This window comes from Schistocerca serialis, chromosome 9, assembly GCF_023864345.2.
Source record: "Schistocerca serialis cubense isolate TAMUIC-IGC-003099 chromosome 9, iqSchSeri2.2, whole genome shotgun sequence".
Taxonomy (NCBI): domain Eukaryota; kingdom Metazoa; phylum Arthropoda; class Insecta; order Orthoptera; family Acrididae; genus Schistocerca; species Schistocerca serialis.
Window position 1 is genome coordinate 223,896,816 of NC_064646.1, and position 17,383 is coordinate 223,914,198.

A 17,383-nucleotide genomic window follows, 5' to 3' on the forward strand; every position below is an offset into this window, starting at 1 on the left:
CTCCCCTATTTCGCGATAATACAAAACGAGCTGCCCTTCTTTGAACTTTTTCGATGTCATCCGTCAATTCCACCTGATGCGGATCCCACAACGCACAGCAATACTCCAGGATATGGCGGACAAGCGTGGTGTAAGCAGTCCCTTTAGTAGATCTGTTGCACCTTCTAAGTGTTCTGCCAATGAATCGCAGGCTTTGGTTTGCTCTACCCACAATATTGTCTATGTCATCGTTCCAGTTTAGATTATTTGTAATTGTAATCCCTCAGTATTTAGTTGCATTTACAGCCTTCAGATTTGTGTGACTTATCGCGTAATCGAAATGTAGCGGATTTGTTTTAGTGTTCATGGGAATAACTTCACACTTTTCTTTATTCAGGGTCAATTGCCATTTTTCGCACCGTACAGATATCTTATCTAAATCATTTTGCAAGTCGTTTTGGTCACTCGATGACTTTACAAGACGGTAAATGACAGCATCATCTGCAAACAATCTAAGAGGGCTACTCAGATTGTCTCCTATGTCGTTAATATAGATCAGGAACAATAGAGGGCATATAACACTTCCTTGGGGAACGCCGGATATTATTTCTGTTTTACTCGATGACTTTCCGTCTATTACTACGAACTGTGACCTTTCTGACAGAAATTCACGAATCCAGTCGCACAACTGTGGCGATATTCCATAGCCACGCTGTGTAGTTAGAAGACGTTTGTGAGGAACGGTGTCGAAAGCCTTCTGGAAATCTAAAAATATGGAATCAATTTGACATCCCCTGTCGGTAGCACTCATTACTTCATGAGTATAAAGAGGTAGTTGTGTTTCACAAGAACGATATTTCTGAAACTGTGCTGCCCATGTGTCAATAAATCGTTTTCTTCGGGGTAATTCATAATGTTCGAACACAGCATATGTTCCAAATTACTACTGCAGTACGGGTCTGTAATTCAGCGGATTACTCCTGTGGTGTCACCGCCAGACACCACACTTGCTAGGTGGTAGCCTTTAAATCGGCCGCGGTCCGGTAGTATACGTCGGACCCGCGTGTCGCCACTATCAGTGATTGCAGACCGGGAGCCGCCACACGGCAGGTCTAGAGAGACTTCCTAGCACTCGCCCCAGTTGTACAGCCGACTTTGCTAGCGATGGTTCACTGACAAATTACGCTCTCATTTGCCGAGACGATAGTTAGCATAGCCTTCAGCTACGTCATTTGCTACGACCTAGCAAGGCGCCATTATCAATTGCTATTTATCTTGTGATGCATGTACCGTCAGACCGATGTTCACCAATTATGGATTAAAGTTAATTATTCCAGAAGCTACGTACTGTTTTTACTAGACTCAACTCCTTTAACTGTTCCAGACCTCACGCCAGCCTGCGTGAGCTTAAACGCGTGCCTTTCGGCTACCTCATAGTGGCTTGGCTGTCTTGCCAAGTCACAACAACTCCTATTTACCTTTTAGGGTATTGGTGTGACTTGAGTAATTTTCCAGTCTTTCCGTGAGCGAGCGATTGTATATAATTGCTATATGTGGAGCTATTCTATGAGCATACTCTGGAAGGAACCTGACTGATATACAGTCTGGACCGGAGGCCATGCGTTTATTAAATGATTTAAGATACTTTGCTACACCGAGGATATCTACTTCTATGTGTCTCAAAAATGGTTCAAATGGCTCTGAGCACTATGGGACTTAACTTCTGAGGTCATCAGTCCCCTAGAACTTTGAACTACTTAAACCTAACTAACCTAAGGACATCACACACATCCATGCCCGAGGCAGGATTCGAACCTGCGACCGTAGCGGTCGCGCGGTTCCAGACTGTAGCGCCTAGAACCGCTCGGCCACCCCGACCAGCTCTATGTGTCTCATCGTGGCAGTTGTTCTTGATTGGAATTCGGGAATATTTACTTTGTCTTTTTTGGTGAAGGAGTTTCAGTAAACAGTGTTTAATAACTCTGCTTTAGTGGCACTGTCATGAGTGACTTCACCGTTGTTGTAGCGCAATAAAGGTATTGATTGCGTCTTGCCACTAGTGTGCTTTATGTATGACCAGAACTTGGCTTTTCTGCCAGATTCCGAGACAGAGTCTCGTTGTGGAAGTTATTAATAACATCTCGCATTATATTACGCGCTAAATTTCGAACTTCGGCAAAACCTTGGAAAGGAAACTTTTTGATCGCCTCATGTATTTTGATATTCAGCAAACGGTTTAAACGGCTCTGAGCACTATGGATTTAACGTCTGAGGCCATCAGTCCCCTAGAACTTAGAACTATTTAAACGTAATTAACCTAAGGACATCACACACATCCATGCCCGAGGCAGGATTCGAACCTGTGACCGTAGCAGTCGCGTGGTTCCGGACTGAAGCGCCTAGAACCGCTCGGTCACCGCGGCCGGCGTTATTCAGTCATACGACGAAAAAGAGATTCATACTGCCAATACTCAACAAGGCCATCGATATGTTTAGACTGTCTATATATCGATAGCACTATCATCTATCGCCTATTCCCACATTAGCTAAGACCATCCATTGTACATTGTTGGCCTTACTTGAGTTCAGTTGTTGCTCTGTTAATCAAAAATGGTTCAAATGGCTCTAAGCACTATGGGACTTAACATCTGGGGTCATCATTCCCCTAGACTTAGAACTACTTAATCTCATCTAACGTAAGGACATCACACACATCCATGCCCGAGGCAGGATTCGAACCTGCGACCGTAGCAGCCGCATAGTTTCGGACTGAAGCGCTTAGAACTGCTCGGTCACAGCGGCCGGTCGCTCTGTTAATCAGTCCAGTTTTTACTTGCACTTGAATTTAATGTAAGTGCTGCTGTTTATTATTTTTAGCTGTTTGCTTTTCTAATAGTTTCTAATTATGTATGCGTTTGTAGCAATAAAGAAGCGGAAAACCGGTTTTGAATCGCTCAGTAGCGTTATGATACGTAAAAAATAAGAACGCACTACTACAATAGCGTAATTACATATCTACAGCGGCTTAACATTAACAATGGAGTCGTTAGTTGGAGACATGTAGAACTTTGGGGTTGCCAGACATACAGTACTTTACAAGGCAGTGGAGCGTTAAAGGCAATTACAAGTAACTCTATATTAAAAACATCGCATAAAAATACACTCGGATTTTTCAGTGTCGTTCAAAAATAGTGTTGATCAACAAAAAGATATCGCCCAAACGGCGATGGTCGTATTTCTTTGAAAAAAAAAACTGCTTAAAATTCTGCCATTATTAGCCCAAATGGCAAATGGCAAAATTAGCCCAATCTGTCACCCGTGCAGTGGAGAGCGGAAGAGGTATGTGATGCAGCACATTCTGCAGGCCGTGATCTAGGTGAGTGGGGGGGGGGGGGGGGGGGGGGGAGGGGGGACCTGCCCCGGGCGGCAATTTCAGGGGGCGCCAAATTCATATTCTTGAAGAAAAGGTATTGTTTCACAAAGCGCCAAGCATTCAGCACACGTTGGTCTATCGATTATTCATATCATTTTGAAACGTATCCCTGTTGGTTTTTAAACATTCCTGACATATTCTACGTTGTTTTCTGAACGAAGCGTGAAGACGATTTTTGAATGTAGGCGTAGTGTAAGTGAGGTGTCTGCCCCATTGCATCAAGAAATAAAACACTTTCCCAACTGACAAAAGGAGACGTGTCTACATGGGGACTGAACCGAATAAACTCGAACGGGTGAATACTAATCGCTGTTTGATTATGTGGCTGAGTGGGTGTGCAAATGATAACCATTGTTATAATTTTTAGCGAAATCCATAGATTCAGACTACCAGAGTGGAAATAAACGACTAACAGGAATAACAGGTAAGAAAGATTACAAATTATCTTCTCGTTGTCTCCAAGAAAATGAAATTCTGACAGATCGCTAAACACTACTTAAGGCCAGATGAACAGTCCCCGATTAGCAGCTGCGTAAGTTCTAGTCTCGGAATAGTGTGCAAAACGTGTTGTACGAACATGTAATAACGCCTAACCGGAGAATAAACACGGGATAACTGAACAGGTGGTTCTGGCAGGGTTAGTGAAGTTAACCGGAGAATAAGTTTTGACAATGGCAGGAATAGTTACAGAATTTGTAACGACGAGATTGTTTGTTAGAACGAGGAAGGAGAAGAAACGGCCACTTTACGCAAATTATATGGAAGAATATTACGATTCCAAATTTATATAAAAATTTCGTACTACTACTACTACTTTTCTATCTCATGTTTTCACATATCAATGAAATGTGAAACTATTTTGTAACCTAAGACTTTTTCTTGTAATACAGCTAATGAGCATTTGGTATTGGTAGTTCAAATGGCTCTGAGCACTATGGGACTTAACATCTTAGGTCATCAGTCACCTAGAACTTAGAACTACTTAAACCTAACTAACCTAAGGACATCACACACATCCATGCCCGAGGCAGGGTTCGAACCTGCGACCGTAGCAGTCCCGCGGTTCCGGACTGCAGCGCCTAGAACCGCACGACCACCACGGCCGGCTGGTATTGGTAGTTCGTGAATTACATTTTGTCGTGTTCTTTATGTAAATGAGATAGATAAAAATGGTATTTGTGCCAAAACAGTCTCGCTTATTTGGCGTGTGTTAAAATTGCTGCAATATTAGAAAGGCCTATTTCATTTTGTGTAGTAGACAGTGACAAAATAGACATAATCATATCGAGAAACCACACCACTCTTGGGTTTATTCGTATTAACAACTTTTTCAGTATTAAGCAACAACAGTTTGATATTTCATGCAGTAAAGCGTTTGAGGAACTTTGATGAGGTAATAGATTCTTTCGCAGAAAGGAGAGCATGCCGTGTAAATCTGTAGCAAGAGGAGGGAAGGAGAGGGGGAGGAGGGTAGAAGGGAGGAAGGGTGGAAATGGGGGAGACAGGTGGGGGGCGCACCGATGAGGGCTGGGGAGGGAAGGACGTGTGAGGGAAGCAGTCGAGGAGTGGGTGTAGAGATTCAGGTAGGGAAGAGGAAAAATGTGCTCTGGGAGAAGGAGGGGAGAGGAAAAAGGGGGCCCTGGGGAGGGGGGAAAAAGGCCAGGTTACAGTTGGAAGGAAGGGTAGATGTCACAGTGAAGGTCAACATCTGGGAGGGAGAGGTGCTGGAAATTGCTCTGATGAAGGAAATAGGGGGTGTGGAGGTGGAGAGAGGGAGGGATACAGCGATAGAGGTGCGGCAACAGGCGGTGGGTGGAGAGGAAGGAGGAAATCAGGGGGTGGGGATCAAGCCTGCAGACAGTGTAAAGGATGTGGAGATGTTGGAGTAAAAGGAGGAGGTGGGGGAAGGGGATGAGGCCATACAGGAGCCGTGTGGGGGAAGGAAAGCGGATACGGAAGACAAGGCGGAGCGCATGGTGTTCGAGGATTTGGAGGGCTTTGTAAAAGCGGGTGGGTGTTGGGAGATCCAGGCAACACCGGCATAACAGAGGAAGTAGCTCCTGCTGTCTTGCCAATACGTAGCAGCCATTAGCATAATACTGTACGATTATGATGGTTATAACATTGAACCTACAGAACTTTCTCTATGGTATGTTAACTCAGATGCATGTACATTGATAATAACAGCAATTCAGTGTATTGGTTTTATTGTATTTATAAGAAAAATCGGTTTGAAGTGACAAAGAGACTAGCACCCTCTTCATCTGTAACGGAATAGCAAAGTTACACCAACCATCCATCTGGCTGACATTTGGCGCCATCTATGACCTAATTAGTAAATAAGAGGAACAATACACCTTTTATGATGTTTAAATAAAGGGAGAAAAATAATGCAAAGATAAAAACATTTAAATCAAATCAACTGTAATAGTTGCATATAGCAGGTGACTTCTGGTGTCTTATAAATAATTTTAAAAAAAGGTTTTATCCATCTGACGTTACTTAGATGTTTAAAGAATAAACCAACCGACTCCCAAGGAGTGAACCTGGAAATTTTCTTATATATATTTTCTATATTTGCTGGCAAACATGAGATAAGAGCGGCGTATTGTGCTGCTGCCAGCCCCCCAATTATGGGGAGTGAAATAACAATAAAGAAAAAAAAAATAAGTCGGACAGCAATGTAATTCCCAGACCTAGGCAATCATTGTGAGCTGCACCTCCCCCTCCTTCCACCTCCAGGATTTCTACCTCACCATCTATGGTGGCCCCACTGCCCTCTCTCCCACCCTCAAGTACCTTGGCATCATCCTCAACCGTCGCCTTTCCTGGAGCCCCCATCTTCGATCTTCATACAGTCCAAACCAAGGCATGTAACCGTCTCTGTCTCCTCAGACTCCTCTCTGGTCAAACATGGGGATTAGACCCATCCACTATCCTACATACCAATAAGTCCCTCATCTGCCCATCCCACTTGGATCTCTGCCCCCCCCCCCCCCACCCACCTACTACAAATACCCAAATCCCTCCAAATCCTTGAGCACCATGCAAAAAATCGTTCAAATGGCTCTGAGCACTATGGGACTTAACATCTATGGTCATCAGTCCCCTAGAACTTAGAACTACTTAAACCTAACTAACCTAAGGACAGCTCACGACACCCAGTCATCACGAGGCAGAGAAAATCCCTGACCCCGCCGGGAATCGAACCCAGGAACCCGGGTGCGGGAAGCGATGAGCACCATGTACACCGCCCCGCTTATCACATCTGTCTCCCGGCCCCCACACCCGTCCCATTCCCGCATCTCCTCCTGTTCCTTTAACGAATACGAATTGTGTACATCTCTCGTAAACTGGATCCTCCCCATCCTTTAGTTTCCCCCATCCTCTCCCATCCCAGCCCACAGCTGCGCCTGTACCACAGTGTCCCGCCTCATCTCCATCTTCACACACTCCATACCCGCACCCAAGGTGACTTCTGCCAACTCCCCCTCCCGGATAATGTCCTCGCGCCCTCCATCTATCCCTCCTACCAGATCTAGCCTCCCTTCTTCTCCCCCCCTGTCCTCTCCTCAGGGCTCCTTCTCTTCCTCCCTCTGCCCCCTTCCCTTCTTCCTCCTTTTCCCATGCTGCCCCTCTTCTTTCTCCTTCCCTCCAGGCTTCCGGCTCCTTTCCTTCTCCCCTCCCCCACCCCCTCCTCCCCCCTCCAGGCTTCCCCTGCTCTCTCTCTCTCTCTCTCTCTCTCTCTCTCTCTCTCTCTCTCTCTCTCTCTCTCTCTCTCTCCCCTCAATCTCTTTCCTCCCCTACTCTTCACCCAGTGGTAGGCCCCCCTTCAGTGAAATGCATTTTATGTTTATCGTTTTTGTTATGGTGTCAGTGTTTTTCCAGTGATGCGTGTAGTGCTTAGTTTCAACACCACCAGCAGTGCCACCAGTATACTTCATTGTGTTGTTGCAGTGGTGTTTCTTTGTTTTCCCTTCAACCTAACGTAATCACTCTCTGCATGTGTGTGTGTGTGTGTGTGTGTGTGTGTATGTGTGTGTGTGTCATTTTGTGTCTCTCATTTACATTTTTGTAATCTGTTTTTATTCTCATTTTTAGCATATTTTAGCATTGTCTGTTATATGTTATTTTCCTCATGTGCTTATGTTTTTGTACCTCTCTTGGCTAAAGAGCGGCGTTTGTGCCACTGCCAGCCCGCTCCAGTTTGGGGAGTGAAATTACAATAAATAAAAAAAACAACAATGTAAAGAATTTTACTTATGTTTTATTTTATGTAATTCCCATGTAGATTTGAAGCGTTTTACTACCCTTAAATATTACATACGTAGTTCATGTAGAGGGCACCGTACAACCAACCAATGTGTTCTTCAGACAGCCTACTTCTGTATACAGTAGTATTCAAAGAACTGTGACTGACGCCCGAACAACAGGGACTTACATGCGCTGAGAATAGAAAATAGTGATATGTAATATACAAGCCATATAAGTTATGCCATTAGTTGTAACTTTTTACTCTATCATCTGACTATGTACTTTTTGCATTTTTAGCATTTAGAATGGCTAGCTACTTGCCGAAATATGGATTGGCGTAATAAAATCTAAAAAAGGACAACTGATTGCTGCAATCTATAATTTATAAGTCACATAACAGTCGCCGAGTGCAGCCACATTCCGAATGGAAGGTAACCTGATAGTTAGTTTTCGTTGCAAAACCCTATAATGGGCAATAACTCTCTACAATATTAATTTATTATAACAGTTTCTGTTTATTAAATTTTGTACAAACACCGTAATCATAACTGTAGCGCTCTGAGCTGCATATGCGGAAATTAAATTAGGCGGTTGCCCTAAATTCAACTATTTACAATGTGTTACAGTGCAATGCTACAGTCGACACACCTCGCATTTTCCCTAGTGTTAGTTACTACTGTTGCACTCAAGCACTTGTATTTAATTAATTAATACTTAATTAGCATATCCAATGTTTTTCTTTGGCATTTTCTCCATCAGTAACCAGAAGGAACGCAGCGTGCTTATTTCTTTATTCAATGGCGGCTGGCGAAACCTTGTACCACCTAGCCTCTTCTTTGCAGCTGGAGCCAAATGTACTTTTTTTTTCTTTCTTTTCAGAGCAGTATCCGAAGCGAAGTGATGTTTCGCGGGGCAGCAAGTCTAAACATTCAGCAATGAATTGGTGTCTCGACTCACGCCAGCCTCAAAGGAACCAGCACGTAATCACCAGGGAAGAGGATCGTCAAAAATGATAACAGCCAATGAAAAATGTGACATTGTCACAGCAAATAGTTGGACGGGTTCTGCCTGGAAACATAATGAGCGTCAGTGAAAATAAATAAAAAATCTGTGTTTTTTATTGTGAGAACTGGGCCGTTGTGTAGCGATCATTACCGTAGTTGTGTCTGGTAGTTTCTCACGTGTTACAGGACAGAATTGTATCGAATTTTCTCTTACGTAAACACAAAGGTTTTGCCACCCTGGCATTGAACACAGTTCGGCTTTCTGAGTAATGCGTACTTCTTTTTCCTCAAGGATTGCTGTCAGCCCGTTCCATCTCATAGGCTATCTTCCCATTACTTTCTCTGATATCCTGTTGGCACTAAGACCTTGGTATCTGTATTGCAGAACTCGATTCGCTATCTCAAAGGATCCGTTTGTTCGACATTATCTGCCTACAATCTTTTATTTTTTCACAATTTTGTTGAGATTAGGGAGCCCAAACACTAAAAAATATTAACATGTTCTATTATTATTTATTGTTATTTTTGACCTGACTAGACGTTTGCCTTTGAATGCTATGACTTTAGTTTTAGTCACTTTAATTTGTAGTTTTCTGCGGCTGTCTGCAAAAATAGGATTGTTTACCCTAAGGTAAAAATTTTGCTTGCTTCCTTTGTAATTGACAGGCAGCTTTGGCGTAATAGATACAAAGTGGCACAGATGACAGAGGGCGTCCGTGTGTGAAGTCCTGATTTCAAGTTTCTTAATTCTGGGATAGATTATTTTTGTAAGGTAAGTCCGAGAGAGTTGGACTACTTTTTTTCTTCAGCATAAAATTTGTGTTTTTTAACTTTTTTGACTTCTGTCAGCATATTCGTATAGAGTGCATATAAACTTCAGTAAAATATGTTATTCAGGCACTGCCACTTAAAATACAAGAAATACGATGGAATGAAAATATGCTTGAGTGGTCAATCTCACCCATAGGTGTGTGGGTGAGATGGACGATTCTAGTGGGATAGATGGACCATGTAAAAATGGCTATACTTGAAAAAAAGAGTCAATTAAAATTTCATATTTTTCTTTGGAATATGTTGTAAAGAATATAGATCTATGCTGTTGAATATTTTAGTCCAAAAGAATTTTATCAGTTTATTATAAATCTTGACTGAACATAGGCTTTTCTAATGAATTGTTGGTTTGGTTCAAGCATTAGCCTGTCTTTCTCTCACCACAGCAGTTGCACTTTTACCAAATGTTGACCATCATGAACAGGCAACACACTGAATCCAATCATCATTTTTATTAGTTTCGTAATAGATTTCACCACAGCCAGGAAATTCATCTTCATCTCATTCATCAAAGCTATTTTCGTGATCTTCTACAATGTCTGCACCTTATAAACATGGTCAGGTATTTGTAGTATTTTTCTTACTGAGGTTCTTCAGTGTGTTTTTTTCTGCACTAGTATTTGCCTTTGGTAATTCTTTTGTGCTTTTTTCTGTTTCCTTTCGTTTCTTACCCCTCTTTTTCACTACAGTTTCAATATTTTCAGCAGAGTTTAGCCCCTTAGATACAGTTGCTGCGTTCGTCTTAAAATTCGTGGTTTTACCAGTAGAAGGAACAGGTGATACGTCTTCCAAAAGTTTTGTCTATGTTGGAGTAATAAGTTTTGAGGTGGAAATATTGAAAGATTTAGGTTTAGTAGGAGTGGAGTTCGTAGTTGTGTCAGTGAAGGAATTTGACTTTTACAGATATCTCCACTCTTTTCATGTGTTTGGGATCAGTAGGTCTTTTGACGAACTTTGAATGGTTAGTTGGCCTGTGTGTGAGATTCTGCTCTTCTGTTTGTTAGCGCAAACATACCTTCCGACAAATAAGTGTAGTCTGGGACTGCAGCCATTTTCAGTGGGATTATTGGACATGAGTTGAAGCTAAATTTAATTGTGCTCCATCTCTCTTACATTAAAACAAATGGTCAATTTCCCCCCAAATAATACTAGCCCATCTCTACCGACTGTCTGGGAGAGATGAACTGCCCCGACTTCTTTCTGTAGCAGCGAACTCGGTGACCGTTTTAGTTTAGTTTCATGCCTAAAGATTTGTTAAACTCGCAGAATAAAACTGCTTCAGTATTGCACAAACTAAGCCTTAATTCTAAATTTATACGATAAAACTTTTCTTCTAACCAGGACAGAAAATATATTTTTATTTCCAGAAATAACACTAAAATGACAGCAACGTCTCTGCACCACTTTTGTTCACAAAAGAGCTACGAGTACCTCGCAAATAGCAGGAGCTGCTCTACAGTGACTCTTTCGTGAAATAAAACACTGGTCCATCTGACCCAGTGGTCCAACTCTCCCAGACTTGCCGTAATACTATTATTTTTATGATGTGGTTTGATGTCTAGGTGTCATTGTCTTCGATACTAAATTTCTCTGTTCACATTCAAAGGCCTTTATGCAACAAAATATATCTGTAGACTGTACTCTTTCTGTTTGGTGTTACATATTTACTGCGTTATTCTAATTGCCCATTTTCAAAAGTTCGTCTTTATTCAAGTACAAATCCAAAATGAACAAGCTTTATACCAATGAAAAGAGGAAGTTTCAAAGGTTTTTTCATAATGTTTGATATCAGTTTAATAATTTGTAATTAATTACTTATAATAATTACTTAATAATTAAAAATGTGATAAATATTATAAATGTTCAATGTCGCCACCAATGGCTGCACGGCAAACATTGATGAAGCCAAACTCGTCCCATACACGCGAAAGGGTATCTGCTGTTACTGAGTGCACGGCAGCGGTGATCCGGTTCTGCAGGTCGTTCAGAGTGGTTTGTAGAGGCGGGACGTAAACAGCTTCCTTCACATAACCCCATAAGAAATAGTCACATGGCGTGAGATCAGGAGATCTCGGTGGCCAGAAGTGCAGAGCCAGGTCCTCAAGTCCCCTGCGACCAATCCGGCACTGAGGAATGGAGTCATTCAAAAAGCCTCCTATATCACAGTGCCAATGGGGTGGTGCTCCACCCTGTTGGAAAATGAAGTCCGGGGAACTTGAGGAACAGCCATTGTTCCAACATGTTCAGGTATTTGATTCTCATTACAGTTCTTTCTGCAAAGAAAAATGATCCATAAACCTTTGTACAGGATATGGCACAGAACACATCGAACTTCGGTGAGTCTCTTTCGTATTGCAATGGTGAATGTGGATTTTCCAAATCCCATATATGAGCATTGTGTCTTCTGAATTTTCCACTAAGGTGGAACATCGCTTCATCGCTAAAATTTACATGCTGAGAAATGCGTCATCCTCCATCTTTGTTAACATAAAACCACAAAATGCGAGACGCTTCTCTTAGTCATTGGGGTTGAGAGGCTGCACAAGTTGTAATCGGTAGGGCTTGTACAGCAAATGCCGTCTCAGAACTTTCCACACAGCTGGTTGGGGTATTCCAAGTTCTCGAATGGCTCTACTGGTATACTTACTGGGACTGCACACAAAACTTTCTTGAATCCGTCGGACATCATCCTTTGACACTCGCGGTCGGCCTGCGCTTTTTCCTTTGCACACACTCCCAGTCTGTTTAAATTGCTTAAACCAATGGCTAATGCTTGTGCGAGTTGGTGGTTGAATACCGAATTTGATACGAAATGCCCACTGCACTGCAATTTGCAACTCATTTTTCGCGAACTAAAGAATGCAGGAAACCTTGTGCTCCACACTCGCTATCCCACTCTCGACTGACAGTGAAACGCAATGACAGCCGTATTGACTCGCGAACTCTACCGGTCCCTTCTGAAATCATCACCGCCCGGCCGGCGCCGCCCGCCAAAAACTTTGAAACTTCCTCTTTTCATTGGTATAAAGCTTGTTCGTTTTGGATTTGCACTTGAACACACACGAATTTTTGAAAATGAGTCCATCATTTAGAATAACCCTATATTTTGTAACGAATGATGAATCTGTACAATACCTGGCAGTCCTGTAAACGCGTTGTTATTTGGTAAGGTGCTGTTCTGAGACTGCTTTAATTTTTCTTGCTAGTATTTCAGTAATAACCTGTATACGAAGTGTGACAATCAAGTAATGAGACTGATTTTCTTTGCAAGATGTGGCAACCCTGCAGGCTTGTGTAGGCACAATATCTTTGACCTTGGTCTATAAGCTGCTTCTAGTCCAAGTGGCACATCGATGCAACGGCTCAGTCGTGAGTTGTGCTGTAATAAGTTAACACGTGTTTGTGTCTCTCGTCACGGAAATGGAACGACATAATATTGCGCAACGGTGTGCCATTTCTTTTTGCGTTAAATTGGGTGAAAACGCGACAACAATTTGCAGTAAGCTTCAGAAGGCTTTTGGAGAGGAGGTTATGTCAAGAGCTCAAATTTTTCGTTGGCATAAAATGTTTACAGAAGGCAGAACGAATGTTGAAGGCGAAGACCGTCAGTGGACGACCATCAACCTCACGGACGGATGTCAACTTGGCCAGGGTGCGTGAACTCGTACGATCTCATCGAAGATTATCCGTGAAAATGATTGCAGAAGAACTGAACATCAATCGAGAAACGTTTCGTCTAATAATAACTGAAGATCTTGGTATGAAAAATATTTGTACAAAAACTGTTCCCAAAAAATCGCACACCACAGCAGCGAGAAACACGGAAAAATGTGGCAGCCGATCTGTTAGAGCAAACGGAAATCAATCCAGAATTGTTGAGCCTTGTTGTCACTGGTGATGAAAGATGATTTTTTCAGTATGATCCAGAGACAAGTTCGCAGTGGTGCTCAAAGGGATCGCCCAGACCAAGAATAGCTCGCATGTCAAAGTCAAAAGCGAAATGCATGCTTGTGTGTTTCTTTGATTCCAAGGGAATTGTTCATAAAGAGTGGGTGCCTCCTGGACAAACGGTTAACAAATATTACTACAAAAATTTTTAGAAAGACTTCATAAAAGAGTTCTTCATGTCCGTTCCAACATTGTTCATAATTTGATTCTGTATCACGATAATGCGCCATCCCATACTGCTCTGTCAGTACAGTAATTTTTAGCTCAAAACAAATTCCAGTACTACCACAGCCACCTTATTCACCAGATATCACTCTGTGCGACTTTTTTCTATTTCCAAGAGTCAAAACGGCGGTCAAGGGACACCATTTTCAAACAACGCAAGATGTCCACAAAGCTGTGACGAGCGTCTTGGCGGATATTACAGAAGATGAGTTCCAGAAATGCTACCATCAATGGCAGAAGCGCTGGAAAACGTGTGTGCAATCAGAAGGGAATTACTTTGAAGGAGACAACACTAAATTTGACTAAAACGGTAAGCAACATTTTTTTCACATCAGTCTCATTATTTTATTGTCGCACCTCGTATTATTTATGGCTCCTAGAACAATGGACAAAAAAAGTCACCAAAGGGAGGTAACACACAGATACCATGTAATACCACCTAACTGTTGTTACGGCCTCCATTCAGCAAGCTATTTCGTTCCCAGGTGATGCCACCCACTGATGATTAAATCCTGTAGAGCTACCAAATTCCACCCCATAGACTACCAACTTAAGGTTTGTGTGCCTCAGTAATCCACTGAGTTATGCTGGTGGGTGCTATGCTTCTGATAGGTCATCCATGCCAGACTAGTCAGTTGGTGAGTTCCAGACAAAGTTTAGTCCCCCCCGGGGGGATGGCAACCACATGGGCCCTTAGCTAAGCCTGGCATTACTTCTGCTTGCTTGTGTCAGGCTTCTTCTGTTTTATCTGTCTACCTTGGTCAACCAGTTTTTCGTTCCCAATAGTATCAGGTATCGAAACCAAAGGGTGTTTTTTATTTTTCCTTTGTATCTCTAATGGAGCACCTGCCAACTGAGGCAGGAACATACTGCTCTGCAGGAAATGAGCTAAGGGACCATCCCTGACAGGAAAGGCAGCCACCCAGCAAGATGTATAGGTGCGGTGCCTCCCATCCTGGCGGTGGTGGTGCGCAGCGATGACTTCTCCGCCAGTAAAAAGTAAGCTCTCCGGACAAAAAATTAGTCACCACAATGTACAGGCACAGACGAATCGTTTAGCCTTTACAGATAGTGCAGCAATCGAGTCACTTGCTCAACCAAGCGTGCACTGCCAAGCGATCAGTGACACATTTATGTTTCAACGGACATTGTACGTAAACATGAGCAAACGTAAGGACGTGACAGCATGGCTAAATGGGGTAATCGTGTTTGGTCGTGTCCATAGCGGAATGATGTGTGAAGTTGCCGCATTTGTTGATGTTCCGCGGCAGATTGCTCAATGTGTCTAGAAGCAGTGATGTAACACACGTGGCCACAAAAAACGACGTTAGAATTGTGATCGGGAAAAGTTCCTGAGTGAGAGGGACCGGCGACGCGTTTCATAGCTTATGAATCAAAATCACTTCCAGACGCGACAGGGATTGCTGCAGGCAGTGAATGAAGGTCAATTCCGACCTGTTAGTGAGAGAGCATTGCCACGGGAACTGTATGCAATCAACATTTGGATTCGGTCACCTCACAAGAGGCCATTGCTCACACAAACTCATTAAGCCTCATGCCGTCCGTCAGTTGGCTAGAAATCATTGAACGTGACAGTAGCTGACTGGAGGGAGATAATGTGGTCTGACGACTTAGGTTTTTGCCTCTATTCGAATGACGCACGTTATAGAGTGAGAAGTTAGCCAAATGAAGCATTTCAAAATTCAAATGGCTCTAAGCACTGTGGGACTGAACATCTGAGATCATCAGTCCACTAGACTTAGAACGACTTAAATCTAAGTAACCTAAGGACATCACACACATCTATGACCGAAGCAGGATTCGAACCTGCGACGCGTAGCAGCAGCGCGGTTCCCGACTGAAGCGTCTAGAACCGCTCGGTCACAACGGCCGACATGAAGCATTTGTTCAAATGTTCAATGTGTGTGAAATCTTATGGGACTTAACTGCGAAGGTTATCAGTCCCTAAGCTTACACACTACTTAACCTAAATTATCCTAAGGACAAACACACACACCCATGCCCAAGGGAGGACTCGAACCTCCGCCGGGACCAACTGCACGGTCCATGACTGCAGCGCCCAGACCGCTCGGCTAATCCCGCGCGGCATGAAGCATTTCATCCTGAACGTGTGCAAGGTCAGGTTCAAGTCGGATGTGGGCCTGTGATGTTTTGCGGGTTGTTTCTCTTATAATGAATTGGGTCCACTCACAGAGGTGACCACTAAGATGAAGCAATGTGTATATTTGAACATTCTGAATGATCAGGTGTTGCCTTTCAGTCGACTTCTGCATGGTGAGGATGTTATTGATACAACTGTTTTTCAAGACGACAACAGCAATGTTCATCGGGCGGGAAGAATATGAGACTGCTTTTCTGAACACTCTCCCACCATATTACACTTCGATTAGCTTGAAAAATCACCTAATTTGAAATCCAAAAAAAAACTGTGGAACATGTTAGAACAGCGGGTAAAACGCCGCATCAGCATTCCGCAGTTTGTGGAGCTGCTCGATCGACGCCGCAGCCAATGGCTCAACCTGGTGTGAAGTGTCTTCACAACATTGTGGGCTACCTTCCTAACCGAATATGGGTGGTTATTAAGTGCAGGGGTAGAATTCAATGGTATTAAATGATGCTTGTAATTATGTCTTTAGGGGCGACTCATTTTTTGTCCGTAGAGCTTACGTAGCCAGGAGAAATCGGACAGCCTCTGCGCAGACGGCCAAGTAACGCAAATGGACTGATATATAGAAAGATATATAGAAAGATACAGAAAGATACATAGAAAGAAAACTGGCGTTCTACGGATCGGAGCGTGGAATGTCAGGTCCCTTAATCGGGTAGGTAGGTTAGAAAATTTAAAAAGGAAAATGGATAGGTTAAAGTTAGATATAGTGGGAATTAGTGAAGTTCGGTGGCAGCAGGAACAAGACCTCTGGTCAGGTGAATACTGGGTTATAAATACAAAATCAAATAGGGGTAATGCAGGAGTCGGTTTAATAATGAATAAAAAAATAGGAGTGCGGGTAAGCTACTACAAACAGCATAGTGAACGCATTATTGTGGCCAAGATAGACACGAAGCCCACGCCTACTACAGTAGTACAAGTTTATATGCCAACTAGCTCTGCAGATGACGAAGTAATTGAAGAAATGTATGATGAAATAAAAGAAATTATTCAGATAGTGAAGGGCGACGAAAATTTAATAGTCATGGGTGACTGGAATTCGGTAGTAGGAAAAGGGAGAGAAGGAAAGGTAGTAGGTGAATATGGATTGGGGCTAAGAAATGAAAGAGGAAGCCGCCTGATAGAATTTTGCAAAGAGCACAACTTAATCATAGCTAACACTTGGTTCAAGAATCTTAAAAGAAAGTTGTATACATGGAAGAAGCCTGGAGATACTGACAGGTTTCAGATAGATTACATAATGGTAAGACAGAGATTTAGGAACCAGGTTTTAAATTGTAAGACATTTACAGGGGCAGATGTGGACTCTGATCACAATCTATTGGTTAAGAACTGTAGATTAAAACTGAAGAAACTGCAAAAAGGTGGGAATTTAAGGAGATGGGACCTGGATAAACTGACTAAACAAGAGGTTGTACAGAGTCTCAGGGAGAGCATAAGGGAACAACTGACAGGAATGGGGGAAAGAAATACAGTAGAAGAGGAATGGGTAGCTTTGAGAGATGAAGTAGTGAAGGC